This window comes from Canis lupus, chromosome 12, assembly GCF_011100685.1.
Source record: "Canis lupus familiaris isolate Mischka breed German Shepherd chromosome 12, alternate assembly UU_Cfam_GSD_1.0, whole genome shotgun sequence".
Classification (NCBI taxonomy): domain Eukaryota; kingdom Metazoa; phylum Chordata; class Mammalia; order Carnivora; family Canidae; genus Canis; species Canis lupus.
In genome coordinates, this window is record NC_049233.1 from 30046553 (window position 1) to 30064682 (window position 18130).

General features: G+C 38.3%; 1 long non-coding RNA gene across 1 annotated transcript in view; it reads left to right on the top strand.

Moving 5' to 3' along the window:
- The first annotated feature begins 4449 nt into the window (after positions 1-4449).
- LOC111098168 overlaps positions 4450-18130 on the top strand; it is a 44049-nt gene continuing 30368 nt past the window's right edge. The window contains exon 1 of the long non-coding RNA XR_005367430.1: positions 4450-4579. This is a non-coding gene — a long non-coding RNA (uncharacterized LOC111098168). The remainder of the gene's footprint in view (positions 4580-18130) is intronic.

An 18130-nucleotide genomic window follows, 5' to 3' on the forward strand; every position in this document is an offset into this window, starting at 1 on the left:
TACCACATAAATTGGATGTGAGGCCTCAGCAGGTCAACCTAAATGAGCTCAGCCTCTATTGTTCCTAGTGACATACCCAAACCCAGGGAGTCACAACAGGATAATCATTCTGCTTTATGGCTTTAAATCATTTGACAGCTTCTGCTTCCTGTGTGGCAGAAGAAAGTACTGAATATCTCTTTGAGTCCCTAGAATGTGCCATTAACATAAATAGTATTTATTCTCTGTTGGATACAAAACTGATTGAAAACAACATGACCATCTTGTGTCTGATTCATCAAGAATTGTTTCAATTAAAGTGTTAATGCCATGATATTTTCTGTATAGCACTCAGATGGATCATCTTGTACTTCCCAACCTATTATTAACTAAAAATTTATATCTGTCTCCATGCAATTTCCCTTAGATAAAAGGATGGCCATGGACTCGATATACAGTTATACAAAAAGATCTAATTTAACTTATGGTTCTTTTTATTTCACATGCTTATATATTTTTAAAATATTGAGTTAAGGGAAAGGATGGCTACATAGCTCACAGACCTCCAAAGAGATTTAGAATATTCTCTAAATCTCTAAATATGTGTTTACAATTCCAAAAGGGAAAAAAATCCTGAATGGTAAACTCAGAGATACAGTCTTATCTACCCCCTGGAGAAATATATTTACCCTCTGACACGTAAGGACGTATATTTACCCTCTGACACGTAAGACCTTCCTCCACTCTTAGGAGAGTAGCTATTCCCAATTCTATATAATGGAGACATTGGTATTTCTAATTTCCTTTCCTGAAGGGGAATCCTTCTGAACATGTAGGGTAATGACATCTGGCTCTCAGTATATCACCTCTGGGATGTTATCATAGAGGTCCAAACCCACCAAGTTACTTTGCCTAGTGTCTTGGTTCTCATCTCTGAGCAAGGTGCCTCATGTTTCTGCTAGTTAGCTAATAATATCTTTCTATAAGTACAATGTGCACATGTGTGTGTATTAGGTATACTTTAGAATCTTTAGTAATTTTGATTTAATTGAGTATAGATTCCCAGGTTTAGAACCTGTAGTGTTTGTTACTGGGCAGCAGAGTTGATTGATGCTTTCCACCTATACTGAAGAAAAACAGCTCTAAAATTGAGATTCTTAAATAAGTAAATCTTGAGGGAATGTCATTCTCAAAGGCTATTTAAGAATTGTTTCTCTTGGAAACTTGAAGTGGAAGAAAGAAATCTAAATATGTGCACATTTTTGTCTTTGGTACAATAATATCATTCATCATTTTCTTAGCTTCAGCTTCCTTATCTCTTGGAAGATAATGCATGATAATTGTCTGATTTCATTCACAGGACCATCACTAAAATTAAGTTGCAATATGATAGGAACATTTTGTATGCTTTGATGTGTTATCCCAAGAAGTTATTTGAGATAAACTTACCTTTCTATTCTCTACCTTTTTCATGTTCTACATTCATAAAGCTTTGAAGAACAAATATGCAATTTGAGAAATGCTGCATATTTTTCCATTGCTTGAAGGTTTACAACATTGTATAATATAGAGAGTTCTACAAATTCCAATACTGATTTTTTCCTACTTGGAGTTTTACCAAGTTATTTGACCATAGAAAGCTGTTTTCCTTAACAGCTTTCCATGGCATACATATCTTAGTGAACGACAGCAAACCAAGAACTCTCAATAAGTTTTCTTTAGACTCCTTAAGGAATGATGAATATTAATGGCTCCTAGGTCCTGTTGTCTAGTAACTACAAGAAATATTCTCCTTTTGAGGAATCATGTCGACCTTTATAGCTTTCTTTGCTCTTCTATGGGTGGAACTGCTCTTTTTTCATTCCCATATTATTTCTTCTGTCAGCTTGACAGAGGATGCATGAGTCCTGTGAGAGCAGGACTGGAAAAGTCTGAGGGAGGCCCAGTAGTTGTGAAGGAATGCCCTCAATGTCAGCAAATTTTCCAATCTTTATTATATAACATGATTTCTTATTTTCTGAAGGTTAAGATTTCACTTAAAAGAAACAGAAAGATGTTGACTTTGACCATTCACAATTTTGTTACAATTTCAGGTGTTCTGTAATGAAAAGAAAAGAAAAATCTAACTTCGATACCACTTTTATTTCTGTTCTCTGTGCCTCGTTATTTGGCACCAGGAGATGTGCATTGATGCCAAGCTGTTAAATTTTTGACATTGCCAGGTCTGTTGGACTGGTGCTATACGTCCTTAGATTGAAGCTATTACAACTCTTGACTACTTTTCTCCATCTCTTCCTTTCTATGCTTAGCTCCCTAAGGGCTGTTCAATCAAGACTCAATAAAAATTGTTGAACTGTTCAGCTTTTTATTGAGAGTCTTGATGCTTCAGCCCCATAGGAGCCCACTGAAAAGAGGATTAGCCTCGTTACCATAAAGAGGCAAAGAGAATGCCAAGGACAAAGAAAGGCATAAAACTTAAGACTGTAATTGACCAACTTAGTTGATTTTAGAAAGGAGGAAGGTGTGCAAGATACTAACATCAGAGGAAAGCTGATACTCTAAAAAGACAAATAATTTATTAAAAAGAGCTTTCATTTATAGCTTTCATTTATCCATATTTATTTGTATTGATACAAGTGGTACCTGTTAAGTATAATAATTTTCTTCTACTAAATAATTCAGTGTACCTTGATATGGAGGAGTTTAATTATGTGCTAGTGCATACATAAAGCCCCACTACTGAGAGAGGTCATCTTTTGATTCTCAAGTAATAGAAATATAAACACAAAAATAAGGAAATTAAATTTGATATATTATGATCTTCTAATTCATCCTCACCATTTATGATTCACCAAATATTTCAATGATGTCTTTTAGAGTAAAAATGATTCAATTCAAATAATATGTCACATTAGGTATGTCTCTAGCTTGCTTCAATCTTAAACAGCTCCATGGTCTTGCATTGACATTCATGACCTTAAAACTTCTGAAGATTATCAGCAGTTATTTTGAAGAATGGGCCTCTGTTTGGATTTATTTGATGTTTCCTTACTATTTAATTCTGGTAGTGCATCTTTGGCAAAATATCATAAAAATAGAAATAATGATGTATTTTTCTCATTCCATGAGAAAATGGCAGGCACACAATTTAATTTCCCCTGATCACTGATGATATTAACATTGATCTCTTGACTGAGAAGGTGTCTGATGACTCCACTGTAGAGTTACTATTTTTTCTTTTGTAATCAATAAGTATTTTGTGGAAATATTATATAAATATTTCATTATTTGTCAAACTTTCATCCATTAGTTTTAACATCCTTTGATTTGTTTTATTTGGCTGAATTAATTATGAAAATAATGGTTTTGCCTTTGTGATACCCTTTAGCAAGAGATATTAAATCACAGAGTTTGGAACATGTAAAAATAGTTCATATTTACCTCACTTGGTGGAATATTCCCACTTAGAAGGCATTTCCTCTTTTCCTAGACTGGGATTTAATCTATTATTGTCCTGCTAGGCTCTGTTTTAGTATATTAAATATATTTTGTTGCTAAATTTAGAAGTTAAGAATGTGAGTTTCTAAGGAATGTATGCTCAGATCATTGCTGGAACTGCAATTTCACCCATAATAATTGTGCCACCTGGAAACTCTTCTGTGATGTATTGATCATTTCATAATGATCCATGTAATCTTCCCTTCACCAATGTGTCCACATTTCTGGTATAAGCTAAGAGAAAATATTCTCAGAATATTTTCACATTTCAGCCTGCTTCAGAGTAAATTATAAATAGCAAGATAAAAAATAATGAATGTAATATCTATTATTGTTATTGTTGATATTATTATTATTATTAAAATTATTGCCTTAATTAAACAGTTCTTCATGGTTTCCTTGATTTAGGTTTCCTAAGTTGTATTCAGTCCAGTCTGGTCCTTAGAATCTAGTCTCTCTTAATCTATTAAATTTCTTTTATGAGGGTCATTCTTTTTTTTTTTTTTTTCTTTTTCTTTTTTTTTTCTTTTAAAGCAGGCTCCACTCCGGGAGCCCGACGTGGGACTCAATCTCGGGACTCCAGGATCACGCCCTGGGCCAAAGGCAGGCGCCAAACCGCTGAGCCACCCAGGGATCCCCCGAGGGTCATTCTTTTTGATCTAATAGAGGCTAATATATCAAAATGTTTACTTATATTTTAAAAATTCATAAATGTCAAAACAATGAAAAAAAGAAATATTCTAAAATAAGACAATAGGCAAAAAAAATAATGAATGTTATGAGAACTATCAGGAAAATGCATAAATAAGAATTGAGGAGAGTTCAGAAATCCTTGTAAACAATCATGAAAACCAGTTATAATTCCAAATATAGGTACAACAGAAAAACTAATCAGTATGGGGGAGTTTTCTACCACACGGATTAGTGTGAAAATGAAACTGCACATTCAAGGTCACTCTGGGCGTTTTCCTGCATCAAAGAAACAAGAAGTCTGAGGAATTTCATACACACACCCCTTTTCCTGCCTCTCAGACTGAGTTCAGGGACCTTCATTTTGTTTTCCTTCATGATTTCTATTCCCTGACGTGTTCTCAGCTCTCAGGTAATGGAGGTTGCTTTTCTTAAAATCACTTTTATATAGATTATTTCAGAAACTAATCATGTCTTAAAAATATGAAAAGTAAGCATAGGTTTGTAGTATTCATTTACACAAGTGTGCAGATATTGAGTTTTAACTTTTATGTCTAAGGGCAGAACAGAAAAGACAAAGGAACTTTACTAGAGTAGGTCAGGGGTGTGTGTGTGTCTGTGTGTGTGTGTGTGTGTGTATTAACTTTTTACCAGATTGTGGAAGTTAGGAAGGGACAAAATAATTTAAATGAGACACAAAGCACTAGTAAGAATTTCAATTGAAGGGATGTTCAGTTTCTAAGAACAGATCGTGTGTTTATATTGAATACAAAGAATTAAGACAGCACATGGTATATGTAGGATTTAAAACCAATAGTAAATCTGAGTTTAGAGTTAGAAAAAAAGATGTGCCTGGAGAGAAAAAGCAGAAACTGAATTAGAAAAAAATAAAAACAAAAACAACCCAAAACCTTTTATGGTCATCTGGAGGAAACTGGAATTTAACCCAAAAGTTTTGAAAAGGTCATAAACACAGTGAGATATAAGCTTTCAGAAAAGGACTCTGTTGGTCATGCAGTGATAGGACTGGGAAGAGGATATATCAATACACTTGATCTTGAGGCCAGTTGCAAAGCTGTCACTTAATGAAGAATAGCAATTGTTGGGGTATTAATGCAAGTGATCATAGGGAATTTGGATTAGTAGAGTATAGAGATTCTAGAGAAATTTTGGAATGATGTTTATAGGGCAAGATCATTAAATATGGCTGGTGGTTGGTAAATGAAGAATACAAATGACTTGGAGAAGACATACAGTAATCCCTCCTTTCCTATTTCAGCTACTAAATGGATGACGGTAACTTTCACTAATAGAAGGAGCAATAGAGCAAAGGTAGATTTATAGCAAGTTGGGGAGAATTCAAGTTCTGAATTGTCTTTGTTGTAAGTGCCTATAGGGCATTTATGTGGAAAATTTCAGTGGGCATTTAAACCTACAGTGCTAGAACTTACAGGAGAGATTGGAATGGGGATATAGATTTGGAAGTCATAAACAAGAACAAGAACAATAAAATCTCCCAGGGAGAGCAACTAGAAGGATAGGAAAATAACTGTGATAAATGCCAATATTATTAAGGCAAGTCAGAGGGGAGGATGTCACAAAGTCACCTGAAAAGGAACAAGTGAGATAGTAGAGAGCTAGGAGAGAGTAGTGGCACATTATTGAGTGCAAGGCACTTAGCAGAACACTTCAAAGTTACTTCTGATGTTTGAAACCTCAAAGCAAAACAATGTGGTTTGTGCCACAGGGAAGCAATTCTGTGTGGATGCAATTTTTAGTGTAAACAGCTCCAGAAGGATAACATATAAATACAAGAGTATACTTATGTCTGACTCAGGATAAATAACATTGATGGCATGGAAAAGAGAACAAATTGGTTTCAGAATATTTTAAGAAAAATCCAAAACACTAACAGTATATGTGTTTTTTTTAATTGTCAGAAAATGTCTTACTACCTACAATATTTCTTATAGCATAACTCATTAGTGTTTTCATCTTAATAGTATATTTTATCAGAAAAAATAAATATATTGGAAATGCTTCTATTTATGCCTGTGTGGAATTTATTACTCAGGTCTTAATTACCTTATTAAGAGACAGAGCTAAACAGGATAGCACTTCAGATTTCAGCCAGAAATCCTGGCGGAAAAATTCTCACATCTTTCAAAATGACAAGTAAAATGAGTCATCTTCATATACAGTTCCTCCAACATTTTCATTGCCAGCAATTCCATTCTAATTTCAGTGTTTGTAGCTGGCATCACATGACACAATGGCAACTACTGTATATTTCTGATACAGCATGACTATGGCATATTTGATCTCCTTTATTTCCCAGACACACTCAAAGGAAAGAATCCTACTTCTAAAGATGGTGTATTTCAAAAGCAAGAGTTCATATATTGCTATGCAAGCAATGGTCTTACTAAGACATGATATAATTATTGGCTTAATAATACATGTATTTTCAAAATAGATGAGCCAAAAATATTATACTAAATATTGATGTATAACAGTAGATCCTAGTATTCAGTTTCCATCTCCCCTGTCCAAAATCCACTTTTATATGGGCAGCAATATGAATAAATAAATAAATAAATAAATAAATAAATAAACAAACAAATAAATAAATAAATAAATAAATAAATAAATTCCAAGTCTTTTACACAGCTAGTCAGGACTATGAGACTGAGTTCTTGCCAGTGAGCAGTGACCTAAAGCTTTTCGTTAGAATTTCTAGAAAAGTTCTCCAAAGAGGAAGAGACAGCTAATTTATATGTTTTTGCTCTTCTGTCATTCATTCTTCCTAACCCGTGAAATACAGAAATAATAGCTAAAACTCTAGAAGCCATCATTCAGGCATTTGAAAGAGGGTCATATCCTAGGGATAGTGTAGAGATTTCTTGACAACACTGTAGTCCTGTCATTCTAGTCTTTATCTTCTATTCTGGACTTTTCTTTTTAGGATGCTAAAATACTCTTCTTTTTCATCTGAGTTACTGTTTTGGGGTGAATGGTAGGCAGAATATTGAGGTCCCAATCCCGTGAATCTGAATATCACCTTGTATAGCATAAGTGACTTTGCAGGTGTGATTAAATTAAAAAATTTGAAAAGGGAAGATAATCCTTGATTATCTGGGTGGACTCAATTAAGTTGAAAGAATCCTTTAAAAAGGAAGCAGTAGGAGATTTGATTACAGAGACATGCTATCCTGGAGCTGCTGGTTTAGAGATGAGGAAAGGGACATGAGCCAATAGGACATGAGGGAATGCAGCTCTAGAGGTGGGAAAAAAAAAAAACAAGAAAACAGATTCTCCCCTAATTTCCAACAGTAGTGCTGCTCTGCCAACACCTTGATTTGAGTCTAGAGAAATGGATTCTGGATTTCTGACTTCCAGAAATAAACGAAAATTAATTGGCATTGTTTTAAATCCCAAGTTTGTAATAATTTGTTATGGCAGCAATAGTACACTAATACAGAGTTCTTGTTATTTGTAAGGGAGTATAATTCTTAAATAATGCAGTACACAATGATACTCTTAAGCACTAAGGATAAATTGTTTTAATTTGATGTTTTAACCCCTTAAAGAAAAGGAGGATTCTATTAATCTATGTGGCTGACGCTAATAAATAGTAGCTAGAGCATAGGAGGTATTGAATAAACATTTGATAAACTAAAATGGATTTCAGCTTTCTTATCATTGTATGTGTAAGGAAGCAGTGCTTTGAAAAAGAAAACAATTGGTTATTTTCTCCTCCATAATGTGAATATGACATTGGATCATATTTTTCTGTTTTGTGGTTGTACAGGTGTACAATAGCTAACTGTTTAGATATAAATAATATTATAAAATGAAAATGCTTTTTGGAATTCATATGATTACATCAAATGATCAAATTTCTAACTTAAACACTTGTTTATTCAATCTGAATTATTACAACATCTTCCAATAATTTCCAAAATAAAGTATGTTGTTGATTTCAGTTTGACTTAGGTCAAAATCTATTGATATAAATATAGTAAATAAGGTGATATAAACTTCTTGCTGAAGATAAGTTATTTACTTTCTGACATTGTGTCTATGTAAAAATATATACACCACACATAACTACTATGTTTCTCAACAAAAACAGAGCAGATAATCGGAAGTTTAAAGTTTATTAAAAAGTTTAAAAGAGTTATTTTACTCAATTATATTTCTAAATATGTAGTTGATTCTGAAAGTTTTCTAGATTTTAAACTTATTTTGTCTAGTAGATTTTAAACTGTAGGGTAGATAAGAAACAGAATCCATTGTTACAATGGAAATTTGATGCTTTCTTCCTGTGGATTCTAATCCAGTAGGTATGTATAAAATGGAGAAATCTGTATCTGAACAACCTCTCCAAATCATCTGTACACCGTTGGTCAGACATTTGCACCAATGTACTGAAATACAGTTTTGCAGTAACCTTTGCTTGACAATTAAGAGACAATTTGAGTTACATATCTTACTCCAGTACATTTTGTTTTAGTGCAAATATTTTTTCTGAAACTCATAATGAATAGTATTATAATTGGAGAATTTCCATCCTCTAAACAACTGGATCTATTCATAGTCTCCTGTGTAGACAGCTTTATTTGAGGGAGAATTCCCATGGTGAAACATTAAAGAACATCTGTCATCTTTGTAGAACCTCATAAAACAAGGGACCCTGCAAGTTTTAGTAAATGGATTATGCTACATAAAGCACTCTGAAAGTACCTTCATGCATTGAAACACCATGGAGTGCATTTTACAGTCTCCTAGTAGTCAAAGGTGGTTAATATTATACTGTAATCTGCATGATAAATTTTCAGAGACTTGCTGGGAAAAACAAAGTATCTAGGGATTACCATAAAAAAATAGTAAAATTGAACATATTCTTTCAAGTATAAGAGAGTATATTTAATTTTAGATGAACTCTAAAATATTTAAGAATAATTAATATAAATCCAGTTTGTTTCATACACATATGATTCATTATTTTTATAGCTAAAATAATGCATTTATAATTTCTTGAGTTGCTAATAAATAGAAACCTCTGTAAACAATAGAAGCCATATTTACTGTGTCCCAAATATTTACCAGGCACTGTGCTGTACATTTAAGTCATATAATGGACCTGTGAGATATTGTATTAGTCAGCATTCTCCAGAGAAACAGAATCAATAGAATGTATACATATGAAGAGAGATTTATTTTAAGGAACTGGTTCACATAATTGTGGGGGCTGGCAAGTCTGTTATCTATAGGGCAGGACTACAGTCTGGAAATTACAGCAAGAGTTGATGCTACAGATTTGTCTGAAGATTGAGTCTGAAGACAGACTGAGAACAAAATTCTTTTTAGATATTTTCTCTTAAGACCTTCAGTTGATTACATGAGACCCATTCACATTATGGAAGGTGAATTGTTTTACTCACAGTCTAGTGATTTAAATGTTAGTCACATCTAAAAAATAGCTTCTGACCAGTGTCTAGACTAGTGTTTGACCATAAGGTTGGATAGAGTCTCCTAGCTAGGTTAACACATTAAATTAACTATCATAGGTAGGTACTACTATTATTTCACTTTACAGAGGAATAAACTGAGGCAAGGAGAAATTTAAAATTTGTCCAAGATAATAAAATTTGTAAAAGTGAGGTCCAAAACTCAAACCCAGGCTGTGAAATATCTGGAAATATATAATTCAGTTCCCCTTCCAGGAAAGACTTGCAACCCAGCTGTGTGTTGGAGAAGAGACATGAAGTGTGTGGGTGGGTAGGGAGAATTCAGTCAGTGAACAGATAGCCTTCAGTTTCCAATTTCTTTTGGGTCTGCTTCAATTACAGAAATCTACTCTTTCTGGGGAGGTTTTTATCTGAAGAGTAAAGCATGGATATAAAGGCCAGGCCATTTAGGCTCCATGTAGAACAATCCAATGGGCAATAATCATTCTAGAGTTCCCTTCCAAATTACTGTGGCTCTGTTGACACTACATTTGACTTTTATCAGCTACTCTGCCCAACTCTGCTTCTTCTCTTTCTTTCACAGTGGTTAGTTAATTCCTGGGTACCACAAACTCCATCTTAGTGTCTTCTTCCAAAATACTCAAACTGTAACACAGGCCATCTTATCCTGAGCATGAGTTGCTAAACCATTCTTGAAGCATTTTATATGGCATATAGTTATAGCCCTTCTTCTACAAATATAGAGATTCTTGGGCACAAATGTAAGAATTAAATCTTAACAGGCTGTGGAAATTTGGACTTTAGCTGGATAAAATAGAAAATACATTTATCAAAAGGTTTTTGAATCCTACCCTTTTTGACTATCCTACTTTCATGCCTCTTACAACTATAATGAACATGGCAACTATATCTAGTAAGGATCAAGGGCAATTAGAAAAACAGCCCATGGCAAGTAGTTCATTGCAGTGAGATTAATATGGGAAAATAATTGCAAAGGCCTGAAAGAGATGGAAGAGAAGTGTCAGTGAGAAACTCAGAGATTAGAAAATTTAGGAAACACCTTTAGAAATCAATGGTGTTCTTGAGCTCCAATGGGAGGCTGTATGGAGGCAACTAGAACCATAAGGAAGCTCTCTGACAAGAGCTGGGAACACAGAGGGAGATACTGAGAAGGAGCTGAAATATCAAGAAAATGTTTCCTAAAACATGGAGGGCTGGACACACAAATGCTGCCCGCCTCCCTGCCCCCACTCCTCCTTTTCTCCTTCCTTGCATTCCTCTACCAGTGCCACCTAATGGTGAGGAAATCTGGCAAATGTAGTGGGGCTGACCAGCCCTCTGAAAGACTGGACAGAACCGAAGAAAGGGGGAAGGGAAAGGTCTTAAAAGAGATTAATGACAGATGCATCACCGAGATGTCTACTGAAGTCTGTGACAATGATTTTTAATTACAGAGACAAAGACCAAGTCCCATGATATGCTGCCATTCTTATCACTATTATCAGCCTGTGTCAGTGTGATTAACCAATTAATCCCAACACTTCTTCCATAACACATTTCTTCATCTTGCCCACAAGATCTCATGGTATAAGTTAAAAATTTGCAACAGAAATTAAGACATGTTCTCTGGGAGCCATTCATTCATCAAGTAAGCCAGTGGTTGTTATGGAAGAAAGCAAGCTTCACTTGTTTTTCTGTTTTAATCTGCAAGAGTCACAAATTTCTTGCAAGCACTCTGGGAGAAAAAGTAGACACTTGGTTTCTGAGATTTTGTCAGAGTAGCAAAAGAAACTACATAATTTATGTAATAATAGTATAGGTAAATGCAAGGCTATTCAAATTCATTTACTAAAGTGGAAAAAAATCCCTTTCCTGACAACAAACTTCCTTTAGATCATTTGAACATTGTGATGTTTTACATGCTTTCAAGTTGAAGGTTGTTTACAAGATTTAAAAAACATCATGTACTAAATAGCTCAGAACATTTTGTTATCACTTATGAATATCTCAGGAAATTTTTCTTCTGTTCCTTCCCAACAATCATAGTAAGAGAGAGTGAGTAAATAAATCTAAATTCCAATACATTCTTCTCCCACCCTTCTGCTCCCTTTGTTCCATAAGAGCCTAAAGTCATAGATACTCTTATCTTCAGACTCCTTTCTCTTATCAATAACCTAATTATTAACTTGTACATTAAAAATGAGAAGTAATCAATATGTGAGTTTTCTTACTACCTAATAGGTTACTAATACTAGTGTGACTTATAGATTTAAAAAAATTAAATCAGTGTTGTGCCCAAGATTGCGAATCTGAGAAACCACCAAGGAGCCGACACCAATGCAAGTGCACGAGGGTTTATCTACAAGCTCGAGCTTGGGTCCAAGTGGACCCAACAGAGCAGAGCAGGGACTTGGACCCTGAAGTGGGTTACAGCTGGGTTTTTATAGGCTGGTCTAGGGGATTTTCAGAAGAGATGGAGGAATTTCTCAAGTTCTGTTTACATTCTGATATGGGGCCTAAGGGCATTGAGCTCTGTTCTCATTCTAATATGGGACTTTCTACCATGGGCAGGCATGGGCTCTGTTTTCTTTCTGATATGGGATTCCCTGTCAAGAACTTTGAGGACATTCTGCAGTTTTTCCCGTAAAGTTCAGCTCTTATTCACAGGGGCATAAGATGGCTGTACTTGTGCTAATGCTAAACTTTAGGTGGGATGGCCTTAATTTTTCTTGGCCTCCACATTTCCCCTCTCAGAGGAACCTAAGGAAGGACCCAACCATGGGTCCAGGATGGTCTCAGAGTAAGTCAGTGGGTAAGATTAAATCATGATTCAAACCAACCTTGTTGCTGTTCTCGCTCCCGTTTACATCTAGCCAAACCTTTTCTGACTTTTTCCATAGATTCCCAGACTATTCCTGAGTGGTCAGTAAAGAAGCAACACTCCTCATTTGGGGCAACACATAACCCCCACCCCTTGCTTGCAAGAGCCTCTCTACAGTTAGGATGCTCCCATCTTTTTAACCCTTAAAAGACTTTAAAAGCAAGGCTGAATTGGGTGCACATTTAAAAATGGCTAACGGGGAAGCAACATTAGTGGGGTAAGTGAGAACGGCACAGTCTTAGCTTTAGGGGATTGTCCTTGTCTGGTTGGCCTTTCTATTCTGGAACAAAGTCCTTGAGAACAGCATGTGGATCAGCTGGCTGGACGTGGGTGTAGTGGACCCAGGGAGTAATCCCATCGACCTTGAGAGTGGTGGGAGTGGTCAGGATCACAATGTAGGGTGCCTTCCAGCGAGGTTGAAGTGTCTGGTGTTGGTATCTCCACACGTACACCCAGTCACCCAGCCGGTATCGATGGGGGCCCGGGGGTAGCCCAGTCTCGTAGAGGCCCCTCAGCTTAGGCCACACCTGCTCATGGGTTCGTTTTAACATTTGGAGGGAGAAAAGGAGTTGGTGATCAAATTCAGCAAGCACCTCGGGTTTTAAATTGGGGATAATAGGTGGAGGAAAACTGTACATGATCTCATAGGGAGTCAGTCCCATCTTATATGGGGAGTTCCTCACCCTATATAGGGTGAAGGGGAGGAGAGTCACCCAGTCCCTGCCAGTCTCCAGGGCTAATTTAGTTAAGGTCTCCTTTAATGTTCTATTCATCCCCTCCACCTGTCCTGAGCTTTGGGGCCTATATGCACAATGTAATTTCCAATCTGCCCCAAGTATGTAAGTGCCACTCCTCATGTTACCTTAGAAATGAATTCTGGGCCTTTGTCTGATCCAATCTTAACAGGAAAACCATACCTTGGTAAGATGTCTTCCAGCAGTTTCTTGGTCACGGTCTGTGCTGTTTCATGTTTGGTGGGAAAAGCCTCTGTCCATCCTGGCGGACAGTTTGCGGTTGTGGGATCCTCTGCTCTGCAGACCTGGGCTTTTTTAGCTGAGGCCCAGTATCCTAGAGCCGCTATGGTTTGTAGCAAATCCCTGGTGCTTTGCAAGCATGTGTCCTGGTCCTCCACTGCCAACAGGATATCAAATGAGGGTGCTTGGAACGGAACTCACCCAAGTCTTCATGTAAGGCCTCATGGAAGATGGTCGGTGAATTTTTGAATCCTTGTGGTAGTCGAATCCAGGTGAGCTGGCCATTGATGCCTTTCTCAGGGTCCATCCATTCAAAGGCGAAGAGATCTTGGCTTTTGGGTGCTAAAGGCAGGCTGAAAAAGGCATCTTTTAAATAGAAGAGGGTGTATGTGTTTGGGACCATAGGGTGCATATCCTCTACTCGCCGGTTAACTTCCCTTAAGTCCTGGACTGGCCTGTAATCATTAGAGTGGGGTTTTGAACTGGCAGCAAGGGAGTGTTCCATGCTGATTGGCAGGGCCTCAATAGGCCAGAGTCCAGTAGTCGCCGTATGTGGGGTGTGAGTCCCATACGTGTTGCGAGAGACATGGGGTATTGGTGGACCCTGACAGGGTCTGCCCCTGGCTTTAGTTCCTATGTATATGGCCAGTCGGTGCCGAGCCAGCCCAATTCCTCCAGTTTCTGCCCATGCTTGGGAAAATTCCCTCAGCCAATGGTCAATGTCAGTCATTGGGGCCGAGGGCATTTGGTGGAGACTATATTCATCTTCTAAACTCAGGACAAGCACCTGAATAAGGTGCCCCTCCTTGTTTAGGATTTTTGCCCCTTTGGGGTGGAAGCAAATTTGTGCCCCCATCTTGGTGAGCAAATGCCGACCTAACAACAGGTAGGGACACTCAGGGATGACCATGAAGGAGTGGGATACCCAGCCCATGCCAAGATCCACAGTTCTTCGGGTAGTCCATGAGTATTGTTTGGTGCCCATGGCCCCTTGCACCCATGAAGTCTTGTTTGCCAATTTCCCTTGGGGTTGTAATAAAACCAAGTGTTGTGCACCAGTGTCCACTAGGAATTTAATAGATTGCCCCTCCACTCTGAGAGTTGCCCTGGGCTTGGGGAGGGGTGCCAAACCCCAGTTCCCCTAGTTGTCCAGATCCTCCATCTCCAAGATCTTGGCAGGGGCCTTAGGTCTTTTGTTAAGACAGTCTTTCACCCAGTGGTCCTCTTCTTTGCAATAAGCACATTGGTTTTTGTTCAGCTTAGGGCGCTCCCGATGGGGACCAGGGCCATCCTCCTTACCTGTCCCTGAAGCCAGCTTCTTGAGGTGCCTCCGTCTTTCCTGGGGGTCATCCATGGTTGTGGCCAGCAGGATTTTGGCCAGGTTTCGGGTCTGCCAGTCACTTAGTTTGGTTTGTTGCTCTTCCAGACTTTCTTTATTATTATTGACTCTTTTTGCTACTGTAAGTCCTGCAAGCTCTTCTCTCCTAGTATTCTCTCTAAGAAGGCTGCTGGACTCTCAGTCTTACCCTGTCTTACAGAACCATACCTCAGCCAGATTGCTTGTGCCTGGTAGCCTGGAGACCTGCCATTAGAGTCTGGCAGTGGACCCGGAGTCTCTCCTTACCTTCAGCTGAGTGTTGCGCTTTGGGGAGTAAAAATGGTTTTAGCCAAGGAGAGGAATTCTCAATCATGTCCTGCCAGACCAGGATGTAGGGCACCTGGTCAGGGTGGCCATCCGGTTTGTCCCTGAAGATCACAGCCTTAACCTGTAAGATAGTAGGTAGGTGGAAAGTTCCTTCTCAGTGCCATCCCACGCCAAAGGTTGGCCATTCTGACATGCTGTAAGTTTGAAATTTCCCTCTCTTTATGTAAACAGTTATGACAGTTAACAAAGACACAGTAACACAGACAAATGCACAGTTAACAAGGACATAGTAACACAGACAAATATTCTCGTGGTCCGCAGAGACAAAACAGAAAGTAATCCGAAGGGCTGGCAGCCAGCCCTCCTTACAGATGAAGACTCCTGTCCTCCTTACAGATGAGGACCCCATCCTCCTTACAGATGAGGACTCCCGTCCTCCTTACAGATGAGGACCCCGTCCTCCAGGTGGGGGCAAGGGACGTCTCCTCAAGACCCCTGGTTGACAGCCCACCAGTGCGTCTGCCTAAGCCAATGCTGACCCCATACAGATTGGAATTCCTACAGGTAAAAGTACAGTTTAGAGCTCTCAGAGAATATGTGTGCAAAAGGTGGAAAATTTGAGTGCACTCAACATGCGTGAAACCCTCTGGATAGGGTCCTGGAGGTCTCTCAGATACCGGATGAGCCCCCAAATGTTGTGCCCAAGATTGCAAAGCCGAGAAACAACCAAGGAGCCGACACCGATGCAAACACACGAGGGTTTATTTACAAGCTCGAACTTGGGTCCAAGTGCACCCAACACAGCAGAGCAGGGACTTGGACCCCGAGGTGGGTTATAGCTGGGTTTTTATAGGCTGGTCTAGGGGATTTTCAGAAGAGATGGAGGAATTTCTCAAGTTCTGTTTACATTCTGATATGGGGCCTAAGGGCATTGAGCTCTGTTCTCATTCTAATATGGGACTTTCTACCATGGGCGGGCATGGGCTCTGTTGTCTTTCTGATACGGGATTCCCTGCCAAGGACTTTGAGGACATTCTGCAGTTCTTCCCATAAAGTTCAGCTCTTATTCACAGGGGCCTAAGATGGCTGTACTTGTGCTAATGCTAAACTTTAGGTGGGATGGCCTTAATTTTCCTCGGCCTCCACAATCAGGTTTAGGGTAATTAATTTACAATTAAATGTACCCACTGGAGCTGTAGATTTTAGTGAGTTTATATAAATTCATATACTCATCTAACCACCACCATTATTGAAATATAGAACGTTTCCATCACTCTAAAATGGCCCCTCATGTTCCTTCTCAGCTTTACTCCTAGCCCCAGGCAATCACTGATCTTCAGAAGCCCCAGGCCTTCTGTCACTGTAGATTTGAATTGTCTTTTCAGACTTCTATATAAATGGAATCATACAGTAAGTACTCTCTCCTGTCTGGGATCTTTCAATCAATATAATGTTTGTGAAATTCACCTATGTTTTTGCATGTGTCAGCAATCATTTCTATTTATTGTTGACCACTATACCCCTGTTTAGATAATAACACAATTCGTTATCCTTTCATTTGCTGATGGATATTTGGGTTGTTTCTAGTTTTGTCATAATGCAGTTTATATGGGAGAGCTTGGTTCTTGTCTCACAGAGTCAAAGAATGAACCTCGCGGACAAAGTAGAGTGAGTAAAGCTATAGAAGTTTATTATTATTTTTTTTAATTTTTTTATTATTTTTTTAAATTTATTTATGATAGGCACACAGTGAGAGAGAGAGAGGCAGAGACACAGGCAGAGGGAGAAGCAGGCTCCATGCACCGGGAGCCCGATGTGGGATTTGATCCCGGGTCTCCAGGATCGTGCCCTGGGCCAAAGGCAGGCGCTAAACCACTGCGCCACCCAGGGATCCCTATAGAAGTTTATTAAACAAAGATAATACAGAAAGCTCTCAGAAATGAGTCAGCTCCTGACAGGGTTGCCACTGGGGCTTTTAGGGTTGATCTTTTATTGAAGGCCAACTAGGAACCTAAATTCTTTTTAACATATCTAGTGATAGCACCACTGAGTAAGGACTAGCATCTTTAATAGCTTACTTCTTTGGGATCTGGTTATTTTTTATTGGTCACAGATGACTGTCATGAAAAAAAGACACCCTCCTCACCCACACCCAGGCAGGATGGTCTGGCTTGTTCCCTTATCTCTCTGGTTTCCTTACACCTTAGCATTTTGGGGATTTTTGTGAGCCTGATTTCATGGCCCCCTACCTAGCCTTGCCTAGTCCCATTTCTCTCTAACTCACAGTGGGAGTGCAAAATGGTACAACTATATTGGAAAACAATTTGACAATTTTTTATAACTTAAATATAAATTTACTATTGACCAAGATGGCCTTGCTATTTCTTTCAGCTTGACTAAACTTTAGACAAGTTTCTTTCTGATATAGGCCCTTAGCCTCTCTTAGAGCATTATTTTACAAAATCTAGAATAAATGATCAATTTTCCTCTGACCCTTTGAGATATTAGCATTCTCTGGTCTCTTGAAGTTTTAGAATCCTGGGAATGTCTTTCTCTAATACCTGGGAGAAATCTAATCATCATGAAAGATAGAGCCCCTGTCTTTCAGCTTGTGGGACAGGAGGGACCCAACTTTCATATATACCCTACCCATTAGCAATCACATTCACCGACCTTCTTCACTTATCTCTTCCAGGATTTTTACACTAGCTCATAGCAGTGCTCAAAAACCCTCTTGCTGGGATGCCTGGGTGGCTCAGCGGTTGAGCATCTGCCTTTGGCTTGGGGCATAATCCTGGGTTCCCACATCAGGCTCCTACCATGGAGTCTGCTTCTCTTCCCTCTGTGTCTCTGCCTCTCTTTCTGTATCTCTCATGAATAAATAAGTAAAATCTCAAAAACAAACAAACAAAACCCCCTCTTGCCTTTTGTTTCAGTGGAATTGGGTTTAATCTCTCTTCCCTATTGCAATAATCTCAAATAAGTTCTT